Below are 15,256 nucleotides of genomic sequence, written 5' to 3' on the forward strand. Positions count from 1 at the left end.
CACCTCCGGGGCCCTGCCACCAAGGAGTTTTTTGACCACCTCGGTGACCTCAGTCCCAGAGATGGGGGAGCCCACCTCTGAGTCCCCAGGCTCTTCTTCCTCATTGGAAGGCATGTTAATGGGATTGAGGAGGTCTTCGAAGTACTCCCCCCACCGACCCACAACGTCCCGTGTCGAGGTCAGCAGCGCACCATCCCCACCATATACAGTGTTGACACTGCACTGCTTCCCCTTCCTGAGACGCCGGATGGTGGACCAGAATCTCCTCGAAGCCGTCCGAAAGTCGTTCTCCATGGCCTCCCCAAACTCCTCCCACGCCCGAGTTTTTGCCTCAGCAACCACCAAAGCCGCATTCCGCTTGGCCTGCCGGTACCTATCAGCTGCCTCCAGGGTCTCACAGGACAAAAGGGTCCTGTAGGACTCCTTCTTCAGCTTGACGGCATCCTTCACCGCCGGTGTCCACCACGACAGGCACCGACCACCTTACGGCCACAGCTCCGGTCAGCTGCCTCAACAATAGAGGCACGGAACATGGCCCATTCGGACTCAATGTCCCCCACCTCCCTCAGGATGTGGTCGAAGTTCTGTTGGAGGTGGGAGTTGAAGCTACTTCTGACAGGGGGCTCTGCCAGACATTCCCAGCAGACCCTCACAACACGTTTGGGCCTACCAGGCCTGACCGGCATCCTCCCCCACCATCGAGCCAACTCACCACCAGGTGGTGATCAGTTGACAGCTCCGCCCCTCTCTTCACCCGAGTGTCCAAGACATGTGGCCGCAAGTCCGACGACACGACCACAAAGTCGATCATCGAACTGAGGCCTAGGGTGTCCTGGTGCCAAGTGCACATATGAACACCCCTATGCTTGAACATGGTGTTCATTATGGACAATCCGTGACGAGCACAGAAGTCCAATAACAAAACACCGCTCGGGTTCAGATCGGGGGGGGCCATTCCTCCCAATCACGCCCTTCCAGGTCTCACTGTCATTGCCCACGTGAGCATTGAAGTCTCCCAGCAGAACGAGGGAGTCCCCAGAAGGTATGCCCTCTAGCACCCCCTCCAGGGACTCCAAAAAGGGTGGGTACTCCGAACTGCTGTTCGGTGCATACGCACAAACAACAGTTAGGACCCGTCCCCCCACCCGAAGGTGAAGGGAGGCTACCCTCTCGTCCACCGGGATAAACCCTAATGTACAGGCTCCAAGTCGGGGGGCAATAAGTATACCCACACCCGCTCGGCGCCTCTCACCGGGGGCAACTCCAGAGTGGTACAGAGTCCAGCGCCTCTCAAGGAGATTGGTTCCAGAGTCCAAGCCGTGCGTCGAGGTGAGTCCGACTATATCTAGCCGGAACCTCTCAACTTCGCGCACTAGCTCAGGCTCCTTCCCCTTCAGAGAGGCGACATTCCACGTCCCAAGAGCCAGCTTCTGTAGCCGAGGATCGGACCGCCAAGGTCCCCGCCTTCGGCCACCACCCAACTCACACTGCACTCGACCTCCTTGGCCCCTCCCATAGGTGGTGAGCCCATGGGAAGGGGGACCCACGTTGCCTCTTCGGGCTGTGCCCGGCCGAGCCCCATGGGTGCAGGCCCGGCCACCAGGCGCTCGCCATCGAGCCCCACCTCCAGGCCTGGCTCCAGAGTGGGGCCCCGGTGACCCGCGTCCAAAATTGTTTTTCATCATAGGAGGTTTGTTTAACTGCTCTTTGTCTCATTCCTCACCTAGGACCAGTTTGCCTTGGGTGGCCCTACCAGGGGCATAAAGCCCCGGACAACAGAGCTCCTAGGATCATTGGGACACGCAAACCCCTCCACCACGATAAGGTGGCGGTTAAAGGAGGGGTAACAAAACACAGTTTTCATATTATATTGTGCCTTTTATTGTCACAGCATGAAGTGCAGTAATTGTTGAAGTCATATATTTGCTTGGGGTCACACAGTGACATAAATGTTAAACGCATTTTCCTGTGATTTGCAGTCCATCTCCTTCCACAAGAGGCTGCACTGAATGTCCTGCATGAAGTACATGAAAAATGTGAAGCATAAAGACACAGGACTGCAGAGCGGAAGGGCACAGAAAGTTCTGTTTCATTTTTCACTCCAAGAACTGCAAGTCCTCTAATCTCTTAAAGGAGAATCAAAGTAAATCATTGAATAATCCCATCACGGTGGAGCTGAGCAGGAGCCACCTCACTGGTGTGAGCCCAGGGCTCAGGGCTTGAACTCAGGTCTCCATTTTCAGTCAGCTCAGTTCTTGTACCACCACATTTGACATCAGGGGCAGCACCTTCAGTCAGAGACCACCGAACACCTACAGGAGAAAACTAAATGTGCAACACAAGAATATTAATATATATGTACTTAATGAACACATGAACATTTCTAAGAAAAGATGCAAATACAAAATATAAAAAGCAAGAAAAGAAATATTTACCAAATTAACACATACATGAACATTACTTTATGGTTGAATCATTATAATGAAAATATCTGTAAATATTGTCCTGTGGTTGTTCATATATGAAAATAAATACAAATTAAAAAATACATGAAACGAAAATTCAAAGTACTTAACTAAACATTGTCTTTAGCTATGGTGGAGCACATCTACGAGAACTGAGACAACGGGTTTACTGTGCTGTGCGGTGGTCCAGCGGGCTTCTTTTTTGTGGAGAAAATAGACGAAGGTTTAAGAGATCTTAACCAAATTATCATTAACATTATCTGTCTCCTTCTCTTTATCAATCGATGTCCCCTTCAGGAAGTTCCTGGCATTCATGTGCTAATTTAGAGAATGAGGGTGAAGAGGAGTCTGTTCAAGTGCCGGTGCAGAGCTACTTCAGATTTTTGTTTGGCCCACAGAGTTCTCCACCTTATCAATTTCTTTGAGAACGCAGACATCTTGCCTGGGTGACGACTACACACTACTACATTGAATAATCAATAATCATAAAATCAGTGTTCCACTTTCTCAGGCTGATTGTCTATTCTGATTTTAATTATTTAATTATTTAAAGTTTGCTTCACTGTGATTTCAGCTTAAATGCTGAAATGTTCAGGAAGTGATAATTAGCGGTGCGGCACTGCACTGCCAGTGCACAGACATCAGTATTAAGCAGTATATCCAGTGGCAGTGCTCGGAATTTTCTTATTTTGTCAGCTAATGTACTCTTTAAATAAAAATAATGCAAGTTTTTTTTTTTTTAAGCGTGGTGTAAATCTGGCTGGAGTACTGCATTCTGGTTATCACGTCATGTGTTTGTGACGCAGATCTGCATCAGTCTCACAGTACGTATGCATGAAAGTTCTGCACTTGGCTGCTACAGCAATGTGATGTTACATTGGCCTCATAAAGCATCTTGGGTAGCTGGCCAAGAAATGTTTGTCTAAGCCGGACGCAGGATGAATTTCCATAAAAATATTTGGTGTAAAAGGTCAGTGGCAAATACGGCATATTCTGTGTGAAAAACACCGGCCAAATTCACTGATCACAAATTCTCTAGTCTTTACTAGTGCTTCTGTATGGAGACATCATAGACCCAGCCATCAGTTTTTTCTAGAAGTACATGCATCTGTTAGAATTGCTGTTGCATTGAAGCTTACATGCAGTACATATTGTATGTTCTGGGTTTTCTGGCCCAGGGATTTAGTTTTCTTGCCTCAGTTTTTTAGTCAGAGTTGTTATTTTGATGTGTCAAATTCTGTATTTCTTCCATGCTCTTCTACGTCAAGGTTAGCACATCACTTTTTTCATGGAATTCCAATGATTATATAACCAGTGCACTGCTCAAAAGTCGACAGGCGTGGTCTCTCATTTATCTGAAATTAGATTCATTCTTTGTGATCAAGATGCTTTATTTTGAGAATGTTTTCAGATTGCCTTTGGCTCTAAACTTAGACTTTGACTTTTGATTATTATTCCTGCTTTTGTCATTTCTCTATTTGGTCTCTAGTTTTTACAATGTGCTTCATTTGCTGACTTTGTCTTTTCTCCTGGGCTTTTCTCGTAAAGTTTTTTGGCCTCTTGTTGAAGTTAGTGCAGCATCAATCATTGGTTTGGGTCCATATTGTCACAAATATTATCAGAATGTGATCTGCTACACTCAAGTGCATTGTTTTCAAAGAAATTATCCACTGCAGAGCAAAATTATGATGTGAGTATCATAAGTTTTAGCCGTAAACTGGACAAGGAATGGAGGCACTGGTTGGAAGGAGCAATATACCCATTTCTTATTTCTTAGGTTTGATTTCAAAATTCTTACCACTCTGGCAGGAGGAAAGGTAGGGAAAGGTAGGGATGCCCTATCCTGCCGTTTTAAACCTGATAATAGTCCAGCTGAGCTGGAACTTATCATTCTACTTGCTAAATTTCTGGAGCAACATTTACTTCATCTCCACTGGAGGACCAGACTTGTGAAGCTGAATCCTCCATCGCCACCTGCTTTAAGTTACTTAAGTTTAAGTGTACTTTAAGTTGAAGTTGCTCTATTACATTACCGCACACTTACAGGGAAAAGTAAAAGATTAAATTCATGTTTGGGGTTCCTGGGGGTTCACACACTTTAGAAAACCTCAAAAGATATATATTTAAACATCAAAATACATATATTTATATTATATTTTAAGTGGGAAAACATGCAGAAAGAGGTTAGAGATTACGTTTCAGTATGCAAAGTTCGTTACTGAGCAAAATCCTTCCAAGGTCTGCCTGTAGGGTTGTTACAACCAAGTCCATGTCGTTCTTGTGCCTTTGAAGTTATCGACTTCGATTATATTACAAATCTACCGCCATCTAATGGTTACACTGTAATGTGTGTATTAGTAGTAGTAGGTCATTTTTCCAGAATATATCCACTTTATCTCCTTTGAGAAATGTCCATCTGTAAATGAATTAGCTACAATTGTTCTCACTCTGTAGTCTGTTTACTTGGCTTTCTCAGTTCAATTGTCTCAAATGAAGGACTGTAATTTGTATCCCACTTCTGGCATTTCATTTCTACATGTTTATGTTGTTCAGTTAATCTTACTTCAGGATATCATCCAGAGGTCACTGGTCTGACAGAAAGAACTTAGTGTGACTTGGAGAAGTTTCTCCATTGCACAGTCAATTCATGTCAAAATGATTTGAGTGATTACTTGATCTTAGTTGAGATCACTTGAAATATCCTCAAGTGGTCACCCCTTGAATGTACATGCAGATGTCAGTCCCATCTATTAGATTTTTCTTTTTCGGTACCCACTGAGCATCTCACTAACCTACAATACAGGTGGCATCTAGTTTAAGGAAACGTCAAGAGACTCTGCCAAGTGGTTTGTGCATCATGCTATCTGGAGACAAGTGAGCCTGGTGTCATTCAGTCTAGCACTGCCAGCTCAATTTAAGATTCAATTAACCTTCCATGTCTCCAGATTAAAACCTGCGCTAGATAAGCAAACCTTCTCTTCCTTCTGGGCGGAGTGGTGGCTCTGAGGTAGGGGTCTGCACTGGTAATTGGAAAGTTGCCGGTTCAAATCCTGTAAATGCCCAAAGTGACTCTACTCTGTTGGCCCCCTGAGCAAGGCCCTTAACCTGCAATTGCTTCGTCCTGGGTATGACGTTAATCTGCATCCAGTCCTGCAAGTAGGCCCTCCAGCCTGCAGGGAAAAACATGGGGGTTGGTGGCGGAATTGGCAGTCCAGCCACCATAAAATACAGCACACTGCTCCATTCCATCTGAACTAGTGTGGTGCTGAGGTGTCACCCATTGCATAGCTGCACTCGGGTCTTAATCGGTGGATCCTGAGTTGATTTGTCATGTGGTGAGTGTGGCAATGTGATGTATCAGCGTGGGCTCCTAACCTCAACCTCCTCGTCCTTCTGTCTCTGTTGATAATTCAGAGGATTTTAAGTTCAGTCAATTTCAGACCACTGTTGTCTGAGTAATTGTGCAGAGCATCTTGTACATTGGAGGGGTTATAATTTGTTACTAACCCTCACCTATTCTGTTTCTCTTCTCGGTACTCAAATGTGCCACTTGGTGCCACGGCCCACCTGCCGAGTTGTTTTGCCTGCCTAAGGTAAAGTCATCTTTGATGGAGGATCACAGGAATCATCGGGTAGAGGGGTCCTTTCATTGGATTGGCTGGCCCAGCGCTGACCCAGCTGTGGAATGGCCAATACGGGGAGGCAGCTTGACGGATGAGGTCTCCAGGACTCTAAACAAATCCAAATCATATTATGTGATATCATCTACTGTTGAATTCTGCTCTGTACTTGTAATATTGCTATTGCACTATTCTATTGTATTGAGGATTACTTGTGTTCTGTTCTGTGTATTGTATTGTATTGTATTGTGTTGACCCCCTTTTTTATCACCCACTGCACGCCCAGCCTACCTGGTGAGGGGTCTCTCTTTGAACTGCCTTTCCTGAGGTTTCTTCCATTTTTTCCCTAGAAGGTTTTCTTTTTTTGGGAGTTTCTCCTTGTCTTCTTAGAGAGTCAAGGCTGGGGGGCTGTCAAGAGGCAGGGCCTGTTAAAGCCCATTGCGGCACTTCTTGTGTGATTTTGGGCTATTCAAGAATAAACTGTATTGTATTGTATTGTATTACTGTTATTGTCCAGAGGATCATTCCTGGGGCCATTTGAGTGGTGTTCATGCTCCTAAACGGCTGTCTAGGTTTCAAATATGGTGTCCCAATAATCCTGATGGATGTGGTCAGAGACCATGCCCTGCCCTAGACAGGGGGCTCAGTTGTGATTGGTGTTTTACATTTGACTTTTTTGGGGTTTTATCTCACCTGTAAAGATCTGTTCTATTGTTACACCATCCATCATAGTACCTGATGAAAATGTGATTGTGTGTCACCACAGTTTGTATCCTCCCTTGTTGTGTATCTTTATTAAAAAAGATTTTATTTTGTTAGTAGAAGGAAAACTAAATGTGTGTGTTTCCAGACATCAAACAGACAGTGTGGTTGGAGTTTCTTGTGTTCTTTCACTTTAAGACTCAGGTGAGGTCCTGTCGGCTGAATGCCTTGTTAAAGTGACAGAGAAATTAGTGAAATACAATAAGGGTGAGATGAACTAAAGTGGTGAACATTGAAGAGTTTGTTTAATTGTGCTCAGCCATCTTCTTGCACAGACTGATAACTTGAACTGAGGTGCACTGACTGATTGTACAGAGAGCCGTCCAGCTTGTTGATCAAAGACAAATCCCCTGGAGAGCACTGAGGCCAAACAAAGTGAGAGCAGGTAAGTCTGCCTCTGCCAGGAGCGCCTCGGCTCTTCACTGCATTGCTTACACAGCGGACAATAGCAGGGAAACTTTTAGGTGGGCTGTGGCTTAGCCAGTTAAAGATGGATTAAGTGCAGGAGGCCTTCGTAGAAAATCAGAGAGTTCTGAGAGCACATTTCTCAGGTTTAAAATGGAGAAGGTCCTGTCTGTAGCACTACGAAGAGTCTGTGCAGAATGAAAATACTTTTATGTGCTGCAGGCCACTGACGTCAACCTCCGTGTATGGGTGAGCTTCATTATATTCACCAATGCATTTAATGACTTTATTGTAAAAAGAAATGCAAAAGAGCATCCCACCTCTAGAAATGTATTAAAGCCGTCACTATCTGATATGATTGCACTGTAACTTTCATATTAAGGACTGTGGTATCATACAGAGAAGTGAGTGAACCCTTCAGTGTACCACGTGTGGCTGATTCTTCAATAAAGTCAAGTGTTAAGGTGAAAGAAACAAAGATGGAGCAGATCTGCTGTGTCTGGTGAGCCTGTTGGGGTGAATATTAGGAGACTGAATTGGGGGCTGAAGTACGGAGGACTGTCAGGCACACATAGGGGGTGTCAGTGGTGACAGATGAGATAGGAAGCCAATTCTAAGATACATCATCAGAAGCACTGAGAGAGAAATTAACAGAATGAGCAATGAATTTCTCTGGAGTCTTTGGGAATGGGTAGTGACAGCAAATCCACATACGAGTCAGGTACACAGCCTGGTAAAACATACAGAAATGCGATACAAAGCCAGTAACAAAGTGGTCTCAGTGACTGTGTGATGTTTCATCTTGGTAACTATTGGGATTTGACTGAGTGGTGATAAAAACAAAACGAGAAAGAGAAAGAAATGAGAGAACCAGTCCTGCCAGTCTGATGAGGCTGTGCCTTGACAGGCCTGATCTTGGGGTTTGTTAAGAAATATCTGAACATGGAGGGACTGCCAGGATAGGGAATGGAGTGGAAGTGGAAGTGAAGGAGTCTGAAGGTAGAAGCAGATTGTTGTGTCCTCACATGAAGCAAACACACTGAGTCGAATGTGACACAAACACTTGTGTGTATTCAGGTAAAGTTAAAGTTACAACACGACACACCACCAGGCCGACGTCTGCCTCTCAATCCAGCACTCTCTGTGTGTCCTCCTGTTTATCTGAGATCTGATGCTGGACAATAACATTCATGTGACTTCTACAACCTAGGGAAATAGAGTTGTGTTTTAGGACTGCTGTAGAATGTGTAATATTTTATATACAATATTTATATACCACATTACAACATTAATAAATAAAAAGCATTCCTCCAGACCCTCAACAAGTGCCATCATCAACCTGTGAAGGAAAGCTAAAATATGTTGTGCATGCCATTGACCTACAGAAACACAAAAAGCATCCAGGACTGTCAGGTTTGTACAACTTTGAAAAGAATATCCCAGCAGCCTGGTGGCACACTGGTGGCCTCATAAATCAAAGGTCTTGGTTTGAATCTCCAGCCCTGGCCTGGTCTGCATGGAGTTTGCATGGTCTCCTTGTGGCTGCAGAGTTGTGTTCTTAGACATTTTAGTTTTTCCTCCACATACCAAAGGCTATTTCTTGATTTGACATTGGCCATGTGTACGTGAATGAGACTCCATGCTCGAGTGTGCTCTGTGAAAGGCTGGTACCTCATCCAGGACTGACTCCTGACACTGTCAAGATGGCTTCCTGCCCCATTCACCAAGAACTATGGACTCAAAAATGGATGAGTCAGCAGATAGAAATCTGAGACACGTGATATTTCAGTGATAAATTGATTACCTTTATGATGTAATACATTATTGTTAATTACAAGAGAAAGGGGGCGGCATGGTGGCACGATGGGTAGTTTTGCTGCCTCACAGTTAGGAGACCCGTCTGGGTTCGCTTCCCGGGTCTTCCCTGCGTGGAGTTTGCATGTTCTCTCCGTGTCTGCATGGATTTCCTCCCACAGTCCAAAGACATGCAGGTTAGGTGCATTGGTGATCCTCAATTGTCCCTAGTGTGTGGTTAGTGCGTGTGTGTGTGTGCCCTGCGGTGGTCTGGTGCCCTGCCTGGGGTTTGTTCCTGCCGTGTGTCCTATGTTGCCTGCAGACCCCCATGACCCTCTATTAGGATATAGCAGGTTGGATACTGACTGACATTTTCATACATAGATTGTAGCTCAAGATGTAGAAAAGAGAAATTTGCAGGTAAAGAAGACCAAATCAAGTCAGGTAGATCAAATGAGTTCATTTTTGTCAGTGACAGCCTCTGTTGTGGGGCTGTCTGGGATTTGTAGTTCCCATATGTCAAATGTCACACGTGCTCATTAGGTAGGCAAACCCCCGGCAGTACAAGAGGGTATCACGTCTTCTCTTCTTCACAGCACTGAGAGTTGTCCATTGATTGTAACTGACTCTACCTCTTCTGTTCGCAGACCAATAAAAGCCTGAAGTCCCCATCTCAGTGAGACTCCACTCCAGTTACCTGCTGATAGTTTCAAAGCCAAAGAGGCTCCTCTGACTCTGTTCAGTTTGTGCTTTGCACCCTTGTGCGCCTGTTTAGTTTAAATCTGCCTAAAGGATTAAAACGTGTGAACGGACTGGAACCCCAATACTTTCTGGACTTGCTGTACAATCCTTCGACCTGTCCACATGTATTATGTATTAATCAGCTTATCGTACACATATTATGTATGTTAGCCTCTGAGATTATGTGGAGACATACAGTCAGTGTGATGCCTGCTGAGGTGGATGACGCAGATGTTCATGGGCCTACTTAGATGTTCACAAGTAACACTGCACACTTCTGGTAGTCTGTTCATTTAATGGCTTATCCTGTTACAACAGTCCTGTGAGTCTCTGCTTTTGTAAAACTTCTCACCATAAATAACCTCAGGAGCAGTTAAATGAGGGGCTGCTGGAGGTCCTGTAGCTCAAGGGGGTGGCTCTGCTATTTTTTAAATTGCTCCATTAATGTATAAGTTTGCCACAGAAAGTACTTTTGGGTCAGGCCATGAAAGGATCTTAAATTCTGTCTGGATACAGAAGAGTTTGGAGTTGGGAGAAGATAAGACGAGACCTAAACACGTGTGAATGACCTAAATTTCTGAAATTAAACAAAATAAGAGCATAACAGTACAAAAATATCTTCACCAGAAATTGAAACAAATCGGTACAGTATGACCCACCCAGTACTCCCATTGTAATCTGCACTTTAGTGGTAGTGCAGGAAATCAGACTTTACAGTATAATACAACTGATGGCACTGTTCAATAATATACAATCAAGTTCATGAACTTACTGTATATGTAGTGTAAAATGAACAGGAAATTGAATGAACTGAACAACTTTAAAAATGTTTGATTTGAACCTAAATACATTGTGCCAAATGAAGTAAACAGGCCGTGTAGACAGACATGGTGGCTCAGTGTCTCTGTGTGCGTCGACCTTTACAGAAAGGAGATCGGCAGATCCAAGTAACTGTGGGCCAGTGAGCTTAATGTGCATCACAGGCAAATCGATGGAAGGAATTACTAAGGAAAAGACTGAGCATCACATGAGAACAACAGGTGTGTTAGTGATGGGACAACAGAGGACAATAAGTCAGAAAGGATCAGATTTCATTATTAGTCTTAGAGATGGACACTCGAAGGACAGCAGACATTCAATTGAGATTCTTTTAATGTTTAGCTCAGATCTGACATTACAGCAAGTCCTCCATATTGTCTTGAGCCAGACAGAGTTACCTCGGTCAGAGACGCAAACTCATTTGGTTTCTGCCAAGTTTCAGTTAAACATAACATGTTAAGGTTGCAGTCTGTAATTCATTCTGATATTACCAGTGCTTTGTAATTGATAGACTTTGTGTTACACAGCAGTGTTAGAAGCTGAGAGCTCATTATGTGCAGATCCACATGCACAGCTTATTTCTAAATAGCCCACAACTGGCACATTAGCAACCATTGGACAATGTATTCCAGTTACAGCCTGGTAATGGCGCCATTCCAGTTCATGGTGTAGATAAAGTATTTTGGGTGCCACATAATGACAATGTCTTTAGGACATTCTGGTCCAATCATTTCATGGTACAAATTGTTTAATATGCAGAAGTTTATCTTGAGAGTATTTCAGCATTGTGGAAAGCGGGTACTTAACTGAGAATAGCCAGCTGACTAAAGAGCAGTGCAGTGCAGCGGTGAAGATGAGATGGGGGGCACAGGTGAGCAGTGACCAAAGTGCACCAAGAGTCCAGAAGAAACACAAACTGAGGCCACTGGGGTTTGATCCATTGATACCTTAGGAAATATTAAAAGATGCACATGAAGATAATTACTGAACAGTCAACATGGGTTCAATTGAGGAGGTCGTGTTTTACTAACATGCTGGAATTCTATAAAGACACAAGAAAAGGATACAATCAAAGTGGAGCAGATGATATTATTTATCTGGACTTTCAGAAAGCATTTGATAAGGTGCCAGATGAGAGGGTGGGCATCAAATTCAAAGATGTGGCAGTTCAGGGTGATGTTTTCAGATGGGTACAGAATTGGCTCAGACTCAGGAAGGGTGATGGTGTGAGGAACCTCATCAGAACTGGCCGATGTTAAGAGTGGTGACCAGCAGGGTGCAGTGCTAGGGCCGCTACTGTTTTTAATATATATAAATGATTTAGATAGGAATATAAGGAACAAACTGGTTAAGTTTGCAGATGATACCAAGATAGGTGGATTAGCAGACAATTTGGAATTTGTTATATCATTACAGAAGGACTTGGGTAGCATACAGGCTTGGGCAGATTTGTGGCAAATGAAACTGAAGTCAATGTAGAGAATAACACTAAGGAAGTTAAAATGTTAGGTTTGAATACACAATGGGCGGCTTGGAAATCGAAACTACACCTCATGAGAAGGATTTATGAGTCATTGTTGGCTCAACACTATCAACTGCCAGTGTTCAGATGCCATTAAGAAGGCTAACAGAATGTCAGGTTATATAGCGCCTTGATGTGTGGAGTACAAGTCACAGGAGGTTCTGCTCAAGCTTTATAACACACTGGTGAGGCTTCATCTGGAGTCCTGTGTGTAGTTTGGGTCTCCAGATTACAAAAAGGACATAGCAGCACTAGAAAATAATAATACTAATAATTCATTACATTTATATAGCGCTTTTCTCAGTACTCAAAGCGCTATCCACACAGGGAGGAACCGGGAAGCGATGTCCAGAGAAGAGCAACTAGGCTGAGTCCTGGGCTACAGAGGATGAGTTATGAGGAAAGATTAAAAGAGCTGAGCCTTTACAGTTTAAGTAAGAGAAGATTACATGACATTTCAATCATCTCACATGAGGTGACATGATTGAAGTGTTTAAAATTATAAAGTGAATTAGTCCACTACTTTGAGTCTGTTATTTTAAAAACACAGCTGGAAACTTGTGATGGGTAAATTTCGCACAAATATTAGGAAGTTTTTCTTTACACAGAGAATGATAGACACTTGTAATAAGTGACCAAATGGTGTGGTAGACCGTCACCAAGACTTGACTTGATGTCATTTCGGATGAATTAAGTGCGGTGAGTTTATTAGGACAAATGATCTGCTTTTGTGTAGATTGGTCTAATATTCTAATGTTTCTGTGTGTGTGTTTGTGTGTTCATTTGTTTCTGTTCATCGTCCAGCATGTACTGTAGTAGGGCTAACAAGCTGTCAGCTATCATCACTTATAAATTCCTTTGTTTGTGTCCACATGTGTGCATACATGTATATTTAAATAAATTATGTATCTGGAAAACTACTTGTACAAATATTCTGTGAAACAAAGATATTACTTTATGTAAAATCTACATATTATCAAACTCCATGACAATTAATTACAAACATAAAATTTATTACAACCAAAAAAATGACAAAAAACCATAACTCAGATCAATCCATCCATTTTCTAAACCTGGAAGCCAGAAACCAAACCAGTAAATATTGGACACAACGTAGAAACAAATCCTGGACAGGGCGGCAGTACATCACAGGGTGAACACACTCACATACCTCCGAGCCAGTTTAGCATCACCAATTCAACCCGCCTGTCTTTGGACCATGAAAAGAAACTGCAGCACCTTGAGGAACACACATGGACAAGAGGAGAACATGCATACTCCACACAGGGTCCACACGGGACATAAACCCCGCTCTACTTATCACGTTGCAGCTGTGCTACTACCGTGTCACTCTTCTTAACAACTATGACACAAAAAAGAACACACAGACACATTCATTGATTAAAAGAGCTTTTGCTTTGCATTGGTGGAAGGAAGAGTTTATGCTGAAAGGAGAAGGACATGCAGGCTAAGAGGCACAGAGGACAAATGAAGCTCTGCTCTCTCTGTGGGGTCACCCAGATTCACACCTTTGTTAGAAGAGCTCATCGTCTGCTCGTGTCTGGTTGATGGAGTAGGTTACTTATGTGGTAGAAAACAACTTATTAATTAAAGAAACAAATGAATCCTCTACCAGGACAAGTTTGATAAAACCCTTTTGAGTAAGAAATCAGGTAGGAGAAAACTCATCCATCTGCATCATTTATTTAGTCTTACAGCGTCATGCTGATGAGGGACCATCCATCACAGCAGTCTGTTACTAAACAGTCAGAATGGTCAAAGGATAAAGGGCAGAGGTCAATTTAATGAACAAGTGAATTTACACAACAGTGCTGATTAGCACATACACATCACCTGACATTTACTCTGATTGGTTTGTTGGCCTTTGCCCAAATGGCTTATTGAACTAAAAGTCTGTTCCATTACACTCTTGCTCTTCTCATAGCTCTTAGTTTAGATATCAACCTTGAAATCTCAGTGTATGTCTAGTAGGCCTTCAGACTTGTTAGACTTGATCGTCACTATAGTGGCCAGCTCGGTCACCATTCAGGGGGAGGACGTGGAAGTGGTGTAGAGCTACAAGAACCTGGGAGTTCATATTAAAAAAAACTGGACCAGTCTGGCAAAATAAGGGTGCTGTACAAGAAGGGTAGAGCAGACTGGACTGAATAAGGAGACTTCATACTAAAGTTCGTAGTAGCCACTGTGGTGCTCTACATTGCAGTCTCCTGGAGAAGCAATTGAGCACAAAAGAAGCAGAATACCTGAACAAACATTTTAGGAAAGTCTACTCCATCACAGGGTGAACTCTTAGCACACTGGAAACTGTTGTGGAAAAGAAGATGGTAGCAAAATTAGATGCCATAGGAAACATCCCCTTCGGGAGGTGTTCTCTTGGAGCACTTTTAGCTACACACCCATCTTCTACGGTGTGCTAAGAAGCAACATTAGGGGTCTTTTTTGCCCATTGCTATAATGTAATTCAATAAGTTGACCCATTAAGAGCCGTTAAGTCTATTTATCTATTAATTGATTGATTGACAGTATTATTTTTGTTGTGAGTCTGTATTTTAGTTTTTTCTGTTTCTGCTACTGTATGTATTTGAATTTCCCCATGCGAATAAAACTCTTATCTAATATAATCTAAGCAAAAATGAGGCTAATGGTATTGTCTGAAGTCAGAATCTGAAGAAATCAAGTCGCAAGATACAAATCCAAAATTCATAATCCTTAGAGCAGAGACAGCAAAAAAAAGAGAATACAATAAAAAGGCAATGCCGACACTAACACCTCCAAATAACAAAACCAAAATGATCCACTGCTGAGTACTCCTTGGCCTTCTCCTAATAAAGGCTGAGGGCGGACCCAGCATTAGTGATGTCACGGTGGCCCAGCCCCTTGAGGCTCCACCCATAAAACACATGAAATATCTGGACAGTTAAAGGTAAAGTATATGTTTAACAAAATAACAGGAATAACATACAGTACAAGATAACAAATAATCATTTACTATTATATGTTGATATGTACAGTATATATAGTATATATTGAAACAAGAAAAACCAGCCATACGAACAATACAAAACTGGTGCAAGGAAAGTGTAGAGGAACTGCAGGAATGCTTCTCC

The 15,256-nt window shown here is 43.1% G+C and overlaps 2 protein-coding genes and 1 long non-coding RNA gene across 9 annotated transcripts in view; 2 read left to right on the forward strand and 1 right to left on the reverse strand.

The window, feature by feature from the left end:
* The window catches only part of LOC114641399 (butyrophilin subfamily 1 member A1-like), a 228,293-nt gene that overhangs the window by 50,793 nt on the left and 162,244 nt on the right, over positions 1 to 15,256 (forward strand). The window lies entirely within an intron of this gene.
* LOC127527484 (uncharacterized) overlaps positions 1 to 15,256 on the reverse strand; it is a 183,252-nt gene that overhangs the window by 34,706 nt on the left and 133,290 nt on the right. The window lies entirely within an intron of this gene.
* LOC114641400 (butyrophilin subfamily 1 member A1-like) overlaps positions 7,095 to 15,256 on the forward strand; it is a 142,805-nt gene continuing 134,643 nt past the window's right edge. Inside the window, exon 1 of the mRNA XM_051926441.1 lies at positions 7,095 to 7,232. The gene's annotated coding sequence lies outside the window, so the exon portion shown is untranslated. The remainder of the gene's footprint in view (positions 7,233 to 15,256) is intronic.

Source organism: Erpetoichthys calabaricus, chromosome 4 (genome assembly GCF_900747795.2).
Source record: "Erpetoichthys calabaricus chromosome 4, fErpCal1.3, whole genome shotgun sequence".
Lineage (NCBI taxonomy): Eukaryota > Metazoa > Chordata > Cladistia > Polypteriformes > Polypteridae > Erpetoichthys > Erpetoichthys calabaricus.